Below are 17065 nucleotides of genomic sequence, written 5' to 3' on the forward strand. Positions count from 1 at the left end.
CTTGCAGTCTCCTAGCATCCTCCTCATAGCTAACACTGCCCCCCAGCTTAGTGTCATCTGCAAACTTGGAGATATTGCCTTCAATTCCCTCATCCAGATCATTAATATATATTGTAAATAGCTGGGGTCCCAGCACTGAGCCTTGCGGTACCCCACTAGTCACTGCCTGCCATTGTGAAAAGGACCCGTTTACTCCTACTCTTTGCTTCCTGTTTGCCAGCCAGTTCTCTATCCACATCAATACTGAACTTTGTTAATGCATGTTTAATGAAGATGGGAAGATGGGAAATTTGCACTGAAGAGTCCTTTGGCAATTGAACAGCACGTTGACTGGAATACATAGAAACATAGAAACATAGAAAATAGGTGCAGGAGGAGGCCATTCGGCCATTCGAGCCAGCACCGCCATTTATTGTGATCATGGCTGATCGTCCCCTATCAATAACCCGTGCCTGCCTTCTCCCCAAATCCCTTGATTCCACTAGCCCCTAGAGCTCTATCTAACTCTCTCTTAAATCCATCCAGTGATTTGGCCTCCACTGCCCTCAGTGGCAGGGAATTCCATAAATTCACAACCCTCTGGGAGAAAACATTTTTTGTCACAGTCTTAAATTACCTCTCCTTTATTCGAAGACTGTGGCCCTTGGTTCTGGACTCGCCCAACATTGGGAACATTTTTCTGCATCTAGCTTGTCTAGTCCTTTTATAATTTTATATGTTTCTATAAGAAACCCCCTCATCCTTCTAGACTCCAGTGAATACAAGCCTAGTCTTTTCAATCTTTCCTCATATGACAGTCCCGCCATCCCAGGGATCAATCTCGTGAACCTACTGCCTCAATCACAAGGATGTCCTTCCTCAAATTAGGAGACCAAAACTGTACACAATATTCCAGATGTGGTCTCACCAGAGCCCTATACAACTGCAGAAGAACCTCTTTACCCCTATACTGAAATCTTCTTGTTATGAAGGCCAACATTCCATTAGCTTTCTTCACTGCCTGCTGTACCGGCACGGCAACTTTCAGTGACCGGTGTACAAGGACACCCAGGTCTCGCAGTACCTCCCCCTTACCTAACCATTGAGATAATAATCTTCCCCCTTGTTTTTTCCGCCAAAGTGGATAACCTCACTTTTATCTATATTATACTGCATCTGCTACACATCTGCCCATTCACTCAACCTGTCCAGGTCACCTTGCAACTTCCTAACATCCTCTTCACAGTTCACACTGCCACCCAGCTTTGTGTCATCAGCAAATTTGCTAGTGTTGCAAATTCCCTCTTCCAAATCATTAATATATATGGTAAACAGTTGCGGCCCCAACACCGAGCCTTGTGGCACTCCACTCGCCACTGCCTGCCATTCTGAAAATGACCCGTTCACTCCTACTCTTTGCTGCCAACCAATTTTCTATCCATGTCAACACCCTACCCCCAATACCATGTGCTCTAATTTTAGTCACCAGTCTCCCGTGCGGGACCTTATCAAAGGCTTTCTGAAAGTCTAAATACACTACATCCACTGGCACCCCTTCATCCATTTTACTTGTCACATCCTCAAAAAATTCCAGAAGATTAGTCAAGCATGATTCCCCTTTCATAAATCCATGTTGACTTGGACTAATCCTTTTACTGTTATCCAAATGCCCCATTATTACCTCTTTAATAATTGAATCCAGCATCTTTCCCACCACCGAAGTCAGGCTAACTGGTCTATAATTCCCCGTTTTCTCTCGCTCCTTTTTTGAAAAGTGGGATAACATTAGCTATCCTCCAATCTACAGGAACTGATCCTGAATCTATTGAACATTGGAAAATGATCACCAATGCGTCCACTATTTCTGGAGCCACCTCCCTGAGGACCCTGGGATGCAGACCATCAGGTCCATGGGATTTATCATCCTTCAGTCCCATTAGCCTACCCAATACTATTTCTCGCCTAATGAAAATTTCTTTCGGTTCCTCTACCCCCTTAGACCCTCTGTCCTCCAGTACATCTGGGAGATTGTTTGTGTCTTCCTTAGTGAAGACAGATCCGAAGTACCTATTCAACTCTTCTGCCATTTCCTTGTTGCCCATAATAATTTCACCCGTGTCTGCCTTCAAGGGACCCACATTTGACTTTGCTACTCTTTATCACTTAACATATTTAAAGAAGCTTTTACTGTCCTTTATATTCCTGGCCAGCTTCCCCTCGTACTTCACCTTTTCAGCCCGTATTGCCCATTTTGTTTCCTTCTGTCCTATGAAAGTTTCCCAACCCCCTGGCTTCCGGCTACTCTTTGCTGTGTTACACATCTTTTCTTTTAGTTTTATTCTATCCCTAACTTCTCTTGTCAACCAAGGTTGCCTCCTACTCCCCTTAGAATCTTTCTTCCTTTTTGGAATGAAATGATCCTGCGTCTTCCGGATTATGCCCAGAAATTCCTGCCATTGCTGTTCCACCGTCATTCCTGCTAGGATCCCTTTCCAGCCTACTTTGGCCAGCTCCCCTCTCATGCCTTCATAGTCCCCTTTGTTCAACTGCATCACTGCCACTTCTGATTTAACATTCTCCTTCTCAAATTGCAGATTAAAACTAATCATGTTATGATCACTACCTCCAAGCGGTTCCTTTACCTCGAGTTCTCTTATCATATCTGGTTCATTGGACAACACTAAATCCAGAATTGCCTTTTTTTTGGTCGGCTCCATTACAAGCTGCTCTAAGAATCCATCTCGGAGGCATTCTACAAACTCTCTTTCTTGGGGTCCTGAACCAACCTGATTTTCCCAGTCTACCTGCATATTGAAATCCCCCATCACCACAGTGGCATTACCTTTGTTACATGCCAGTTTTAACTCCTGCTGCAACTTACACCCTACATCCGGGCTACTATTTGGGGGTCTGTAGATAACACCAATTAGAAACATAGAAACATAGAAACATAGAAATTAGGTGCAGGAGTAGGCCATTCGGCCCTTCGAGCCTGCACCGCCATTCAATATGATCATGGCTGATCATCCAACTCAGTATCCCGTACCTGCCTTCTCTCCATACCCTCTGATCCCCTTAGCCACAAGGGCCACATCTAACTCCCTCTTAAATATAGCCAATGAACTGGCCTCGACTACCCTCTGTGGCAGGGAGTTCCAGAGATTCACCACTCTCTGTGTGAAAAACGTTCTTCTCATCTCGGTTTTAAAGGATTTCCCCCTTACCCTTAAGCTGTGACCCCTTGTCCTGGACTTCCCCAACATCGGGAGCAATCTTCCTGCATCTAGCCTGTCCAACCCCTTAAGAATTTTGTAAGTTTTTATAAGATCCCCTCTCAATCTCCTAAATTCTAGAGAGTATAAACCAAGTCTATCCAGTCTTTCTTCATAAGACAGTCCTGACATCCCAGGAATCAGTCTGGTGAACCTTCTCTGCACTCCCTCTATGGCAATAATGTCCTTCCTCAGATTTGGAGACCAAAACTGTACGCAATACTCCAGGTGTGGTCTCACCAAGACCCTGTACAACTGCAGTAGAACCTCCCTGCTCCTATACTCAAATCGTGTCTTCTTGCCTTTACAATTCCTCAACTCAATCCAGTGACAGTACCTCGTCAGTCCCTATGTCTTCCCTCACAAGGGACTGAATTCCCTCCCTCTACCCCCCCCTCCTCCGCCCACCTGCCTGTCCTTTCTATAGGATGTATAACCTTGAATATTAAGTTCCCAGGCCTGATTCTCCTGCAGCCACGTCTCAGTAATCCCCATAATGTCATATCTACCAACCTCTAACTGAGCCTCAAGCTCATCTACTTTACTTCTTATACTTCGCGCATCCATATGGGCACGACAGATGGCACAATGGGCTAAGTGTTCAGCTGGCAACCGGAAGGTAGCCGGTTCGAATCCCGCTTGGAGTGCATACTGTCGTTGTGTCCTTGGGCAAGACACTTCACCCACCTTTGCCTGTGTGTGAATGTGTGTGAATGTGTGTGAGTGATTGGTGGTGGTCGGAGGGGCCGTAGGCGCAGATTGGCAGCCACGCTTCCGTCAGTCTGCCCCAGGGCAGCTGTGGCTACAGAAGTAGCTTACCACCACCGAGTGTGACTGAGGAGTGAATGAATAATGCGATGTAAAGCGCCTTGAGTATTAGAAAGGCGCTATATAAATCCCATCCATTATTATTATTATTATATACAATACTTTTAATTCTTTACGCATCTCTCCCTTCACATCGATCCCTATTACACTTGGCCATACTCTCCTATCCCTTTGTGAGCTTCCTTTCCCATTAGTTCTGGGGTCATTAACCATCCCTTTACTGTCTTTCCCTTTAACTCCATCCTCGACTATCCCATTTGACACCCCACCCCCCTTATTCCGTTTAAAACCACCCGTGTAGCAGTGGCAAACCTGCCTGCCAGAATGCTGGCCTCCCACCTGTTAAGATGCAATCCATCCCTTTTGTACAGTTCCCCCTTGCTCCAAAACAAATTCCAGTGATCTAAGAATCTAAATCCCTGTCCCCTGCACCAGTTCCTCAGCCACACATTCAGGTCCCGTATCTCCCTGTTCTTGCTCTCACCAGCACGAGGAGCTGGAAGCAAACCGGAGATAACAACCCGGGAGGACCTGCTTTTCAGCATTTTTCCGAGCTCTCTAAAGTCACGCTGCCGAATATTCATCCCCTTCTTTCCGACATCGTTTGTGCCGACATGCACTACCACTTCCGGCAGTTCACCTTCGCCCTTGAGGATTTTCTGCACTCTGTCCGTGACATCCTGGATCCTGGCACCAGGAAGGCAGCACACCATCCTCGAATCCCGTCTGTTCCTGCAGAAACCCCTATCCGTACCTCTCACAATGGAGTCTCCAACTACAATGGCATTGACTGACGTTGGCCTCTTTGGTTTTGGCTCAACAGCCCTTTTTGCTTCGCAAGCCAGTCCGCCGCTCAGTGTGATAACGTCTTCTGTCCCGACAGCTTCTAAGTGGGTGAACCTGTTTATAAGAGGTACAACACCCGGGGACGTTTGCATTCCATGTTTCCCTCCCTTTCTCACCGTCACCCACCTTCTCTCTTCCAGTACCTTAGGTGTAACAATCTTACTGTAGGACTTGTCGAGGAACGACTCAGTTTCCCGGACGAACCTGAGGTCATATACTTGCTTCTCCAGTTCCCCAACATGGTCCTTCAGGAGCTGTACCTGGATGCACTTCTCACATTTGTAGCAGCCAGAGGCACCAGCAGTGTCCTTGACCTCCCACATGCTGCAAGCATCACACTGAATCAGCTTGCCTGACATCTCCTTCCTTCGTCTCTCCCTCTCCAGCGTTTTGCGTAGCCTTGAGCCAAAGACTCGCACTTTTCTCACAGGGCACTTCCCTCATATTAGGAAATGTTTAGATATTTCCAAGAAAAACACAGAAATCCCCAATAGCCAAATAGTTTCTCGAACAGTCTTGGATAGCATTCATTTTATCACTTTGAGAATAATGGACAGGTAATTGAGGAATTATTAAATGATGGTAATCTAGTATGTCTAAATGATGGAAAGAAGACCAGGGTAGATGTTAGGACAGGGAAGGAGTCTGTGTTGGACCTTACACTTGTTTCTAATAGGATTGCTGCTAAATGTAACTGGGAAGTATATAAAAAGGGTACCATAGGAAGTGATCATCATCCTGTGCTATGCAAAATAAATATTACTTTAACTATGAGTAAAGAAAACAGAAGTGGACGATGTGTGTTTGGAAAGGCTAATTGGAAGAAATTTAAGGAGGAAAGTGATAGATATGTAAAATCGATACAAGAAGAGACAGATATAGAAAACTTTGAGAATAAATTGTCAGAAGGTATCGAAAGAGCAGCATTAGTTTCCATACCTAAAAGTAAAGGAAGTTCAAAAAGGAAAGCTGTGCCATGGTGGGACAATAAATGTAAAGAGGCGGTGGTGAATAGAAACAGAGCATTCAGATTATTAAAAAGAACTCATAACTACCAACACATGATTAATTACAAACAGGCGCAGGCAATTGTAAGGAGGACTATAAGACAAACAAAAAGAGCATATTGGAGGAAGTATTGTGATTCAATTGGAAACACAACACAGGTAGGGGAGATATGGGGGATGATTAAAAAAATGGAAGGTGATAAAAGGGAGTGGAGTTATCCTATCTTAACAAATGGAGATCAAACTGTAGTCTCAAATAAAGACAAAGCAGAACTAATGGTTAACACTTTTAGTAGGGTTCACAGCTCCCGCAACTTGTCAGATGAAGGAAGAAGAGGTAGGGAAAGAACAAGAGAGGAACATGTTGAGGCCTTACAAAGGAAAGGTATCACAGAGGACAAGTACAATATTCCATTTAATTTGGGGGAGCTAAAGAGAGCTCTGGCCAAATGTAAGAACTCAGCCCCAGGGAAGGATGATATTTGTTACATAATGATAAAGCATCTAAGTGAGGAGGGACTCCAAAAGATACTTGCACTATATAACAAGGTGTGGGAAGAAGGGCGAATACCGGAGAGGTGGATCAATGGAAGCAATCATTGTGCCTATTAGGAAACCAGGGAAAGATGCAAGTAATCCAGTAAATTATAGACCTATAGCTTTAACAGCACACATGTGTAAACTGATGGAAAGAATGGTAAATGAAAGATTAAGGCATCTAATGGAAGAAAACGGTATAGTGGCTAATTATCAGAGTGGCTTTAGAAAAGGGAGAGGTACTAATGATCCAGTTCTGTGCTTGGAAGATGATATAAGGAAAGCACAAGTTAAAAATGAATCTGTAGTTACCGTATTTATTGATGTAGAGAAGGCTTATGATATGTTGTGGAGAGAAGGTCTTCTAATAAAGCTGCATTTAATGGGAGTAGGAGGAAATATTTTTCACTGGATAATGGATTTTCTTAACGGTAGAAGTATCCAAGTTAAAATAGGGTCAGACATCTCTAGTAAATGTGTAGTCGAGAATGGAACTCCCCAGGGAAGTGCGATAAGCCCGATCCTATTCTCAATCATGATCAATTATATATTTGCAAACATTCAACCAGAGATGGGGCGATCGCTCTTTGCAGATGATGGCAGCCTATGGAGAAAGGGGAAGAATATAGATTTTATCGTGGAAAAAATGCAGCAAGGGATAGCCCAGGTGGAAGAGTGGGGAGTGAAATGGGGTTTTAAATTCTCTATAGAGAAGACAAAGACAATGGTTTTCACAAGGAAGAAAATTAAAGAGGATGTCCAGTTAAAACTATACGGCAACAATTTGGAAAGAGTAAAAGATTTCCGTTTCCTGGGAGTCCATTTTGACTCCAGATTAACATGGAGGGTCCACATTACAAAAATAATTCGAAAATGCAAAAAAGCCATCAATGTAATGAGATGCTTAGCAGGTTTAGAGTGGGGAGCAGATATATTATCTCTTAAACATATCTATGTATCACTGATCAGATCCAGACTAGAGTATGGCAGTATAGCTTATGGATCAGCATCTAAGTCAGTATTGTCCGAGTTGGACAAAGTCCAAGCGGAAGCTCTAAGAATCTGTATAGGAGGTGTGCGGACATCACCTGTATGTGCACTACAGGTGGAAACTGGGGAGATGCCGTTGAGACTGCGCCGCAGACAACTAATGGCTAATTACTGGCTAAGCCTTAAGGGTCATGGAGAGAACAACCCAACAAAACAGGTAGTACAGGAGTGCTGGGAGAGAGGGGTGGCTCAGTCTGGAAGCTTCGGCTGGGTTGGAGGAGGCGTGGCAAGGCACATGGAAGTAGAGGACAAAGAGTTCTGCCCTGCAGTGTTGTGGCCAACTGTCCCAATATGGTTACTAAACATCCCAAAAGTTGATCTGGAGATATGGGAGGCAAAAAGGAGGGAAGAAATTTCGGACCTAAAAACAGAATACCATAACCATATATATAATAGATACAGGGAACACCTCTTAATCTTCACAGATGGATCAAAGGACCCAGTAGCTGAAACAACAGGTGCAGCTGTGGTAGTGCAAGGGATGAATGTTGAGATTTGCAAATGAACAAATAACTATTTGGCAGTATATACAGTGGAACTGTACGCTATTTTGATGGCAGTTCGGTGGATAGAACAGGTGCAACCATGCAAAGTATTAATATGTAGCGACTCATTGTCTGCAATCCAGAGTATTGGGTATGGTGCATCCCATAGGCGGCCTGACCTAGTGTATGAAATTCTAGTACTATTAAGCCAAGTAACAAGGAAGGGCAGTGACGTGACTTTGTTGTGGGTCCCAGCACACATTGGTGTGCTAGGAAATGAAAAAGTGGACAAATTAGCAAAAGAGGCCGTTAAAAAAGAGAACATAGAGGAAACCTACAATTATCCAAATCTGAAGGAAGACACATTGTGTGGAAGAAAATAAATCAGGAATGGCAACAATACTGGGAACAGGAGACAAAGGGGAGACACCTCTATTTGCTACAAAACAGAGTGGGCATTACAGCAAGAAGAGGGGGGAACAGGAGAGAACAGGTAGTATTAGCAAGATTGAGGATAGGACACACTCACCTGAACAGCACATTAAAAATGTTGGGAAAACACCCTACTGGGATGTGTGAGGAATGCCATCAGCCGGAAACAGTTCAGCATGCTCTAGTTGCATGTAGAAGATATGAAACAGAAAGAAGAGTTTTGATCAATGAAATGAAGAAAATTGGAATGACAGATATATCAGAAAAGAACATTCTAGAGTATGGAGGGGAAGGAAAAGGAGTAAAGGTGTTGTTTAATTTCTTGAGGGCCTCTGGCCTTATAAAAAGAATATAATGTAAAGACATGAGGACTGTGGAGTGAAGCCAGAAGGTGGCAGTAATGCAACATTGTGGATGCCGGCTGCCGTAAAACTCCAAAGAAGAAGAAGAAGAAGAAGGCAGGCTCGGAACTATGGCAGGCATGGCCTGATGATTGGGTAAGATGCAGGATGTCGGTTCATCCTTGATTAACTCGCATGTGCAGTATAGACATTTTCAGCATAGCAAACTTCGTTACTGTCTAACAACAGATTCCATAGGATCTTTATGGCATGCCTTGATCTCAAGGATGCATACTGTTCAATTCTCATTCACTGGGATCACCGGAGATATTTGAAATTTAGCTGGATGGGGCAATGATAACAGTTCAAGCGTTGCAAAATATGCTAACTTCAGTTCCCAGGCTATTTACCAAATTACTAAAACCGGTGCTTGGGCTGCTTAAAGCTCAAGAAACACTTGTTATGGCCTATCTACACGATATTCTAAACGCTGTATTTTGCTAAAATTAACTGTTTCGGCCGCACACTATATTTGAGAAATTGTGGTTTCTCATCCATCCAGTTAAGTTTAAGTTGATACCAACTAGAGTTATTGATTATTGGGATCTATCTTTAACTCTATTAATTTACTGTGACCCTGCCCTGCGGCAAGAGATTGGAATTAATAAAAGCCTGTAACAAATTTGTTGTTATAAAGCAGCCTCTATTCATCAAGTGGGCAATATAGTGGCTGTGTTTTCAGCTGTGCATTTGGACCTTTGCATTATCAGAACTTACAACGTGCAAAGGAGTAACTTCTTCAGTGCCATATAGGTCATTATTAACAGGCCTATGCTATTACCAGCTGAAGCTATCAAAGTCACAATGGTGGACGAACAGTATTCAACATTGCTCCTGTAACTTTTTGCTCAGTTGTGCCCCTGTCCCACTTAGGAAACTTGAACGGAAACTTCTGGAGACTTTGCGCCCCACCCAAGGTTTCCGTGTGGTTCCCGGAGGTTTTTGTCAGTCTCCCTACCTGCTTCCACTACCTGAGTCTGAAGAAGGGTTTCGGCCCGAAACGTCGCCTATTTCCTTCGCTCCATAGATGCTGCTGCACCCGCTGAGTTCCTCCAGCAATTTTGTGTACCTTCCACTACCTGTAACCTCTGGCAACCACCTGCAACCTCCGGGAACCGCACGGAAACCTTGGGTGTGGCGCAAAGTCTCCAGAGGTTTCTGTTCAGGTTTCCTAAGTGGGACAGGGGCATAACTCTTCAGTTATATTACAAACTGATGCTAGTACTCAAAGATGAAAAATTACCAATACCATCTCTAGTTACACAGGCAGATGGGCTTTGCATGAGTTACCATTTTTCAGTTATATGGTATCAACTACCTATAAGACACTAGGTGTATTCTATGGGTTAAAAGTTTATTGTGCGAATATGCATAATCTGCATGCGCAACTCCAAATTGATACACTATGGTGATGGCATATGTTAATCACATGGGTGCAGTCAAGTTAAATACCCTGTGATAATTTACCTAACCCCGTTTGGCACTGGTATATCATCACGTAAAGGTCTATGACAACACAGAATGGATGTTGTATCACAAAGTATTTAATGACATTGTGGTTCGATGGAACACCGAATATCAATATGTTTACATCCAGGCTAAATCACCATAGTAAAAATATGTGGCACAGTGGCAATAGATGTATTCTCGCTACACTGAGGAGGAATGTTCTTTATGTAGGGGGCGCTGCACTGGCAGCAGCCTGTCGGCAGCGTGTCCGTCTTTTTTCAACTTTTTTTATTTTTTTAGTATGTTTAAAAGTCTGTTTTTAATGTTTCTTTGTGTGTTTTGTGTGGGGGGTGGTGTGGGGGGGGGGGGGGTAAGGGGGAAACCGTTTCGGCCGCCTCTTCCATGGAGAGGCGACTTTTTCAGGTCGCCTCCCCCGTGGCCTAACAGCAGGATCGGCGCGGACTTACCCGGAGACGCGCCCGGAGCTTCAGCAGCGGGCGCAGCGTGGACTCTCGGCGCGGAGCGGGTGAGACCTCGCTGGAGGGGAGCGCTCCGTTACGCTGGCCCACGGCAGCCGGCAGCCTGAAGCCGCGGTCTGCAGAACTCCAGCTGGTGCGGCGTCCACAGCCCGGGATCTCACGTTGGGGACCCGGGTGGAAGAAGAAGCTTCCACCGCCGGCCCGCGGCCGTCTTCTACCGCGGGCGCGGTATGGACTTACAATCTCCCCTGGAGGGGAGCTTCGACCGCCGGCCCTGCAGACTGCGGTGCTTCCGGCTGCGGCACGGCAGGTACTTTAAAACTTTGACCGCCGGCCTGCGGCCTACACCAGCCTGAAGCCGCGGTCTCTGGTTGGGAAGAGCCGATCCTGGACTCACCTTGACTTTGACTTTGTCCCTTACCATCTGGATGCCCGCAGCAACGGCTGTGGAGGGTGGAGGTCCCGACCACGGGGGAAAATGGAGGAGGACTGGCCAAGCTCTGTGCCTTCCACCACAGTGATGAATGCTGTGGTGGATGTTTGTGTAAAATTTTTATTGTGGTTGTGTTCTTTATTACTGTACCGCTGCTGGCAACCCAAATACCACCGACCTTGGTTGTGTGGCAATTAAATTATATCAAAATCAAATGTCTTTCCTCCATTTTGCCTCATCAGTCAGGTCATCGCCTCAGGCATTTCGTACTGCCTGACTGGCCTATGCAGCCATGGTTCCCGCTAAATATTGGGAATAATATAGGACCTTATGTGGTTATCCTAAACACTAAAATTTGGTGGTTCAAACCCTTGACTCGGGAAACCATCCTCTGCATGATAAAATCAATTTATAGACTTGCAGACTCTGAGAGACCGTTCCGGCGGCTCGGATTGCCAGACTGATCTATGTACATGCTCACTACAGAGTGCAGGAATAGCACCGAAAAATAAGCAGCACAGTTTACCTCATCAGGAGATGGGAAGTGTTTTATTTTAATGCCTGTGTTGCATATATACGGCACGGATAACTAATGTCTCGGAGTTCATTTTCAGATGGGTTTTGACAATTAATTAAGTTACAGTACCATTAACTGTGCCAACGTGCTTTCTCATCATAGTTGCTGCAGCAATCGGGACCCGCTCTGTCGGGTCTCACCCTCTGATATCCATATTTCTAAAGGATATCTTTAATGCAAATTCTCCCAGGCCCAAGGTACTCGGAGATATGGGATGTTAGTAGTTGTTCTAAACTGCCTCGCCAGTAGGGCCCAGCTACATCTCTATCCCTGGTCAAACTCACTTTCAAAGTGGTTATGCTCATGGCGCCAGTCTCAACGCTACGGGTCCAGCCACTATTTAAATTGTGACTTGACAGGATGGTTACTGTACATCTGCTAATAATATAATCATTTATGTTTATGAAGTAGTTAAGCAGAGCAGACCAGGGCATCAGGTCCAAAACAATTTTCATGGCATACCCCATGGACCCTTGGTTATCTGTGGTCACACATTTACAACACTACGTCAAGGTCACCAAGAGCCTTAGAGGCTCTGTACTAGCAATGTTTGTTAGTTACTATAAACCTCATAAAGGTATCAATCCAGACCATCTCCAGGTGGTCAAACGGGGTTTGGCTTATGCAGTAGTAGATACTAATATTCTATCTCACTCCACTGGGGCTGCTACAATATTAGCAGCAAGGGTTATGTACGTTCCACAAGACCACATCCTAGCGGCTGCAGGATAGTCAAACGAACGAACTTTCCAACATTTTATAATAACCCAATGCCAGACCGGGGTTTTTTTTGCCAAATTCCATTTATGTTTTGTTTCATAGTTTCCCCCATGATGGTAGGGGTCACTATTATTTTCCTTGATGATTAAAGCATCAGCATTTTTAGCAAACTATGTCATGTCTGAATGCATTAATCTTTTTCCCTCATCCATGGTCAATTGATGCAGTGTGTGACGCCTGGACTCGAATCCTGCATGAAATCACAGAGCTTCAAAGTCTTCACGTGGTCACTCACGTGACTCCGAAGTAAAATAGTAAGATTAAACGAGAACTTACCAGTTTGAAGTTTGATCTTTATTTTGTGAGGAGTTACGATGAAGGATTACGTGCCCTCCGCTCCCAACCCTCCTCGTAAAAAGTTCAGCTGGTAGTTTCTAGTTTCTCTCCAATCTTACTATGTTTAGGTCAACTACTGTTATCTGTGATTTCACACCGCTGCTTTGAAGTTTGACGCACATGCGGGCTAACGGCTTTCTATTCACGTAATCCCTCATCGTAACTCCTCATAAAATAAAGATCAAACTTCAAATTGGTAAACTCATTTAATCTTACTATCAATTACTGGAAATATGAGCTAGGAGTTTCCTTTCACTTTGTTTCAGGGATTTTCAATTTGCTTTGCTGTTAGAACTATGAATTAATATAAAATGCTGCAAACCGATCCAATCCCTGTTTCCACACAGAAGAGCAACTGGATGAAATCTTTGATGCTGCTCATTCTAATAAATTAAATAACTTCAGAGAAATGAATGCACTTTACAGCCCGTTCAATCAATGCAATTATCGCAGGCTGGCTCAGTAATTTCCACACAAGCCAGCACAGTGGCGCAGCAGTAGAGTTTTTGGCTTACAACTCTTGCAGCATTGGAGACCCAGGTTCGATCCCGATTATAAGTGCAGTCTGTACAGAGTTTTGCACGTTCTCCCTGTGAGTTTTCTCCAGGATCTTCGGTTTCCTCCCACACTCCAAAGACGTACAGGTATATTCAATTCAATTCAATTCAATTCAACTTTATTGTCATTGCACAGATACAAGTATGGGTACAACGAAATGCAGTTTAGCGTCAGTCCGTAGTAATAGTGCAATATAGAAATAAAAATACAGAATAAGCAAACAATGTCGACGGAGAGACTGGATAAATCTATCGGCGGGACTCTGAGTTCAGCAATGTGATAGTGTTGTTGTAGAAGCTGTTCCTCATCCTACTAGTACGAGACCTGAGGCTCCTATACCGCCTCCCTGATGAGAGGAGGGCAAACAGTCCATGGTTAGGGTGGGAGGGGGTCTTTGATGATCTTCCCGGCCCATCTCAGACACGGTTTTCGGTGGAGGGCATCCATGGCAGGGAGCGGGGCACCGATGATGTACTGAGCGGTTTTCACCACCCGTTGTAGTGCCTTCCTGTCCGCTACGGTGCAACTGCTGTACCATACCGTGAAGCAGGTGGTCAGGATGCTTTCGATGGTACAGCGGTAAAAGTTGGTCAGGATCTGGGGGGACAGGTGAGCTTTCTTGAGCCTCCTCAGGAAGTAAAGGCGCTGCTGCTCCTTTTTGATCAGCTTGGAGGTGTTGAGGGACCAGGACAGATCCTCCGAGATGTGTACCCCGAGGAATTTGTAGTTGGAGACGCGCTCCACCTCAGTCCCGTTTATATGGATGGGGGTATGTCTGCCCCCTCTGTTCTTCCTGAAGTCAACAATAATTTCCTTCGTCTTCTTGGAGTTGAGGACGAGGTTATTGTTGGCACACCAGGTTGTCAGGTGCTGGACCTCCTCCCTGTAGGCTGACTCGTCGTTGTCACTGATCAGTCCTACCACCGTGGTGACGTCGGCAAATTTAATGATGGCGTTGGAGCCATTCTTAGGGATGCAGTCATGGGTGAAGAGGGAGTAGAGGAGAGGGCTAAGCACACAGCCCTGTGGCACGCCGGTGTTCAGTGTTATAGTGGAGGAGGTGAGGTTGTTGACCCTAACAGACTGTGGTCTGTTGGTGAGGAAATCCAGTGTCCAATTGCAGAGGGAGGTGGAGATGCCAAGTCCGCTGAGTTTGGTGATCAAGCTAGCGGGGATGACAGTGTTAAAGGCAGAGCTGAAATCAATGAACAGCAACCTGATGTAGGTGTTATTGCTGTCCAGGTGGGTCAGGGCAGAGTGTAGAGCCGCCGATATGGCGTCCTCTGTAGACCTGTTGGTCCGGTAGGCAAACTGATGGGGGTCCAGTGTGGGGGGGGAGGCTGGCTTTGAGGTGAGCCAAGATCAGCCGCTCAAAGCACTTTGCAATGACAGGGGTGAGTGCCACTGGGCGGAAGTCATTGAGACTCCCTGTAGCTGATTGTTTGGGCACTGGCACAATGGTTGATGTCTTGAGGCAAGTGGGGACAACACCCTGGGCCAGTGACAGATTGAAAATGTCAGTGAAGACCAGGGATAGTTGTCCAGCACATGCCCTGAGCACACGCCCGAGGATGCCATCGGGGCCGGCAGCTTTGTGCTCATTCACCTTGCTCAGTGCGCCTTGTACAGCAGAGGTGGAGAGACTGAGGGGTTGTTCATTCGAGGGTGGAACAACTTTGATGGCTAGAGTTTTGTTGTCCCGGTCAAAACGAGCATAGAAGTAGTTTAGCTCATCAGGAAGGGAGGCGTTGTCTGGGGGGGGGTGTTAACTTTATGGTAATCGGCAATGGATTTGATTCCTTGCCACATGCGCCTGGGGTCGGAGTTGTTTTGGAAATGCTCCTCACTCCGCTGTTTGTGATTGAGTTTAGCATTCCTAATTCCCTTTTTCAGATTGGCCCTGGATGAGCTGTATCCCTCAGTGTTGCCAGATCTGAAAGCGGCATCGCGAGCCTTCAGCAGGAGTCTGACCTCCCTGCTCATTCACGGCTTCTTGTTAGGGAAGGTCTTTATCTCTTTGTGGGTAGTGACGTTGTCAGTGCAGAATTTTATATAGTCCAAAACGGTTGACGTGTATGAGTTGATGTCCACTTGGGAGTTAAAGGTGGCCTGGGTGGCAAACAGACTCCAGTCTGTTTGCTGAAACTGTTCCTGTAAAACAGAGACAGCCCCCTCAGGCCAAACCTTCACTGTCCTCACGGTAGGTTTCACACGTCTGATCAGAGGTGTGTATTTGGGGAGCAGGAACAGAGAGAGGTGGTCAGACTGTCCAAGGTGGGGGAGGGGGAGGGCTATGTAGGCTTCAGTAATATTAGTATATACTAAGTCCAGAATATTGTTTCCTCTGGTTGGGCAGGAGACATGCTGGTGGAATCTGGGGAGTACAATTTTAAGGTTGGAGTGGTTAAAATCACCCGCAACAATAAATGCCCCCTCTGGGTGTGCAGCTAGTTGTTTGCTGATAGCAGCTTGCAGCTTTTCCATTGCTAGCCTGGCATTAGCGTCCGGGGGTACATAGACTGCAGTGATAACAGCCGATGTGAATTCTCTGGGCAGATAGAAGGGCCTGCACTTTATCATCAGGTATTCCAGGTCAGCAGAGCAGTGACTACCAATCCTAACAACTATAGGTTAATTGGCTTGGTAAAATAATAAATTTCCCTGCAACCCTTCTTGAATAGAGGCACAACATTTGCCACCCTCCAGTCTTCTGGCACCTCACCTGTATTTAATAATAACTCAGAAATCTCCGAGAGGGCTCCTCTAATTTCCGCTCTAGCTTCCCACGGTGTTCTTGGATATATATCTTCAGGCTCAGGGAATTTGTCTATCACAGATGATGGTTTTCTTTGATAGGCAGATTGTTGGACAAAGGCTAGAATGAAGACAAATGTGAGCTCTAAAGAGATGAATGGTTGTGAATTGTGAAGCTTGGGGATAGAAACATTTTGAATTGTGTAGCCAGAAGGGATGCAAAGAAATGGACTGGGAGAGGGGAGAAACAAGGATAGCCAGGGTTCAGGGGAAGGAGTGTGGGTAGTGTGGGGAGGGAGGAAATGGGGAAGGGGAAGGGGGCTTTGTGGGTTAGTTACCTCAAATTGGTGAATTTAATATTCATACTATTGGTTTTCGACCTGCCCAGGCAGAATATGAGGTGTCGTTTCTCCAGTTTGCATGTGGCCTCACTCTAGCAGTGTAAGAGGCCTGGAAAGAAAGGTCAGTGTGGGAATGGGAAAGAGAGTTGAAATGTAGAGCAACCGGGAGATCCATTAAGCCTTGGAAGCGTAAATATTCGGTAAAGAGGTTGTCAAGTCCATGCTATGAATCTATGAATCTATTCTCTTAAGAATGATCTTCTGTTCTCAGCATAATTGCTTTTAAAACATTATTGTATTGGAGCAAGGCGCGGACTAAGTGGGCTGAAGGGCCTGTTTCCACACTGTATCTCTAAACTCTAAATAACTAAACCTTAACTGATTCCTCAGCGCTCAATGAAAAGAAAACAACATGAAGTTGCACCCTTTAACCAGAGTTTTCAGCATGACCTTCCAGTCACTAACCATTTCTTTAAGTTTTGCTCGTGAATGTCAGATGTGAAACTCATGAAAATCTCTGA

Source organism: Amblyraja radiata, chromosome 5 (genome assembly GCF_010909765.2).
Source record: "Amblyraja radiata isolate CabotCenter1 chromosome 5, sAmbRad1.1.pri, whole genome shotgun sequence".
NCBI classification, from domain to species: Eukaryota; Metazoa; Chordata; class Chondrichthyes; order Rajiformes; family Rajidae; genus Amblyraja; species Amblyraja radiata.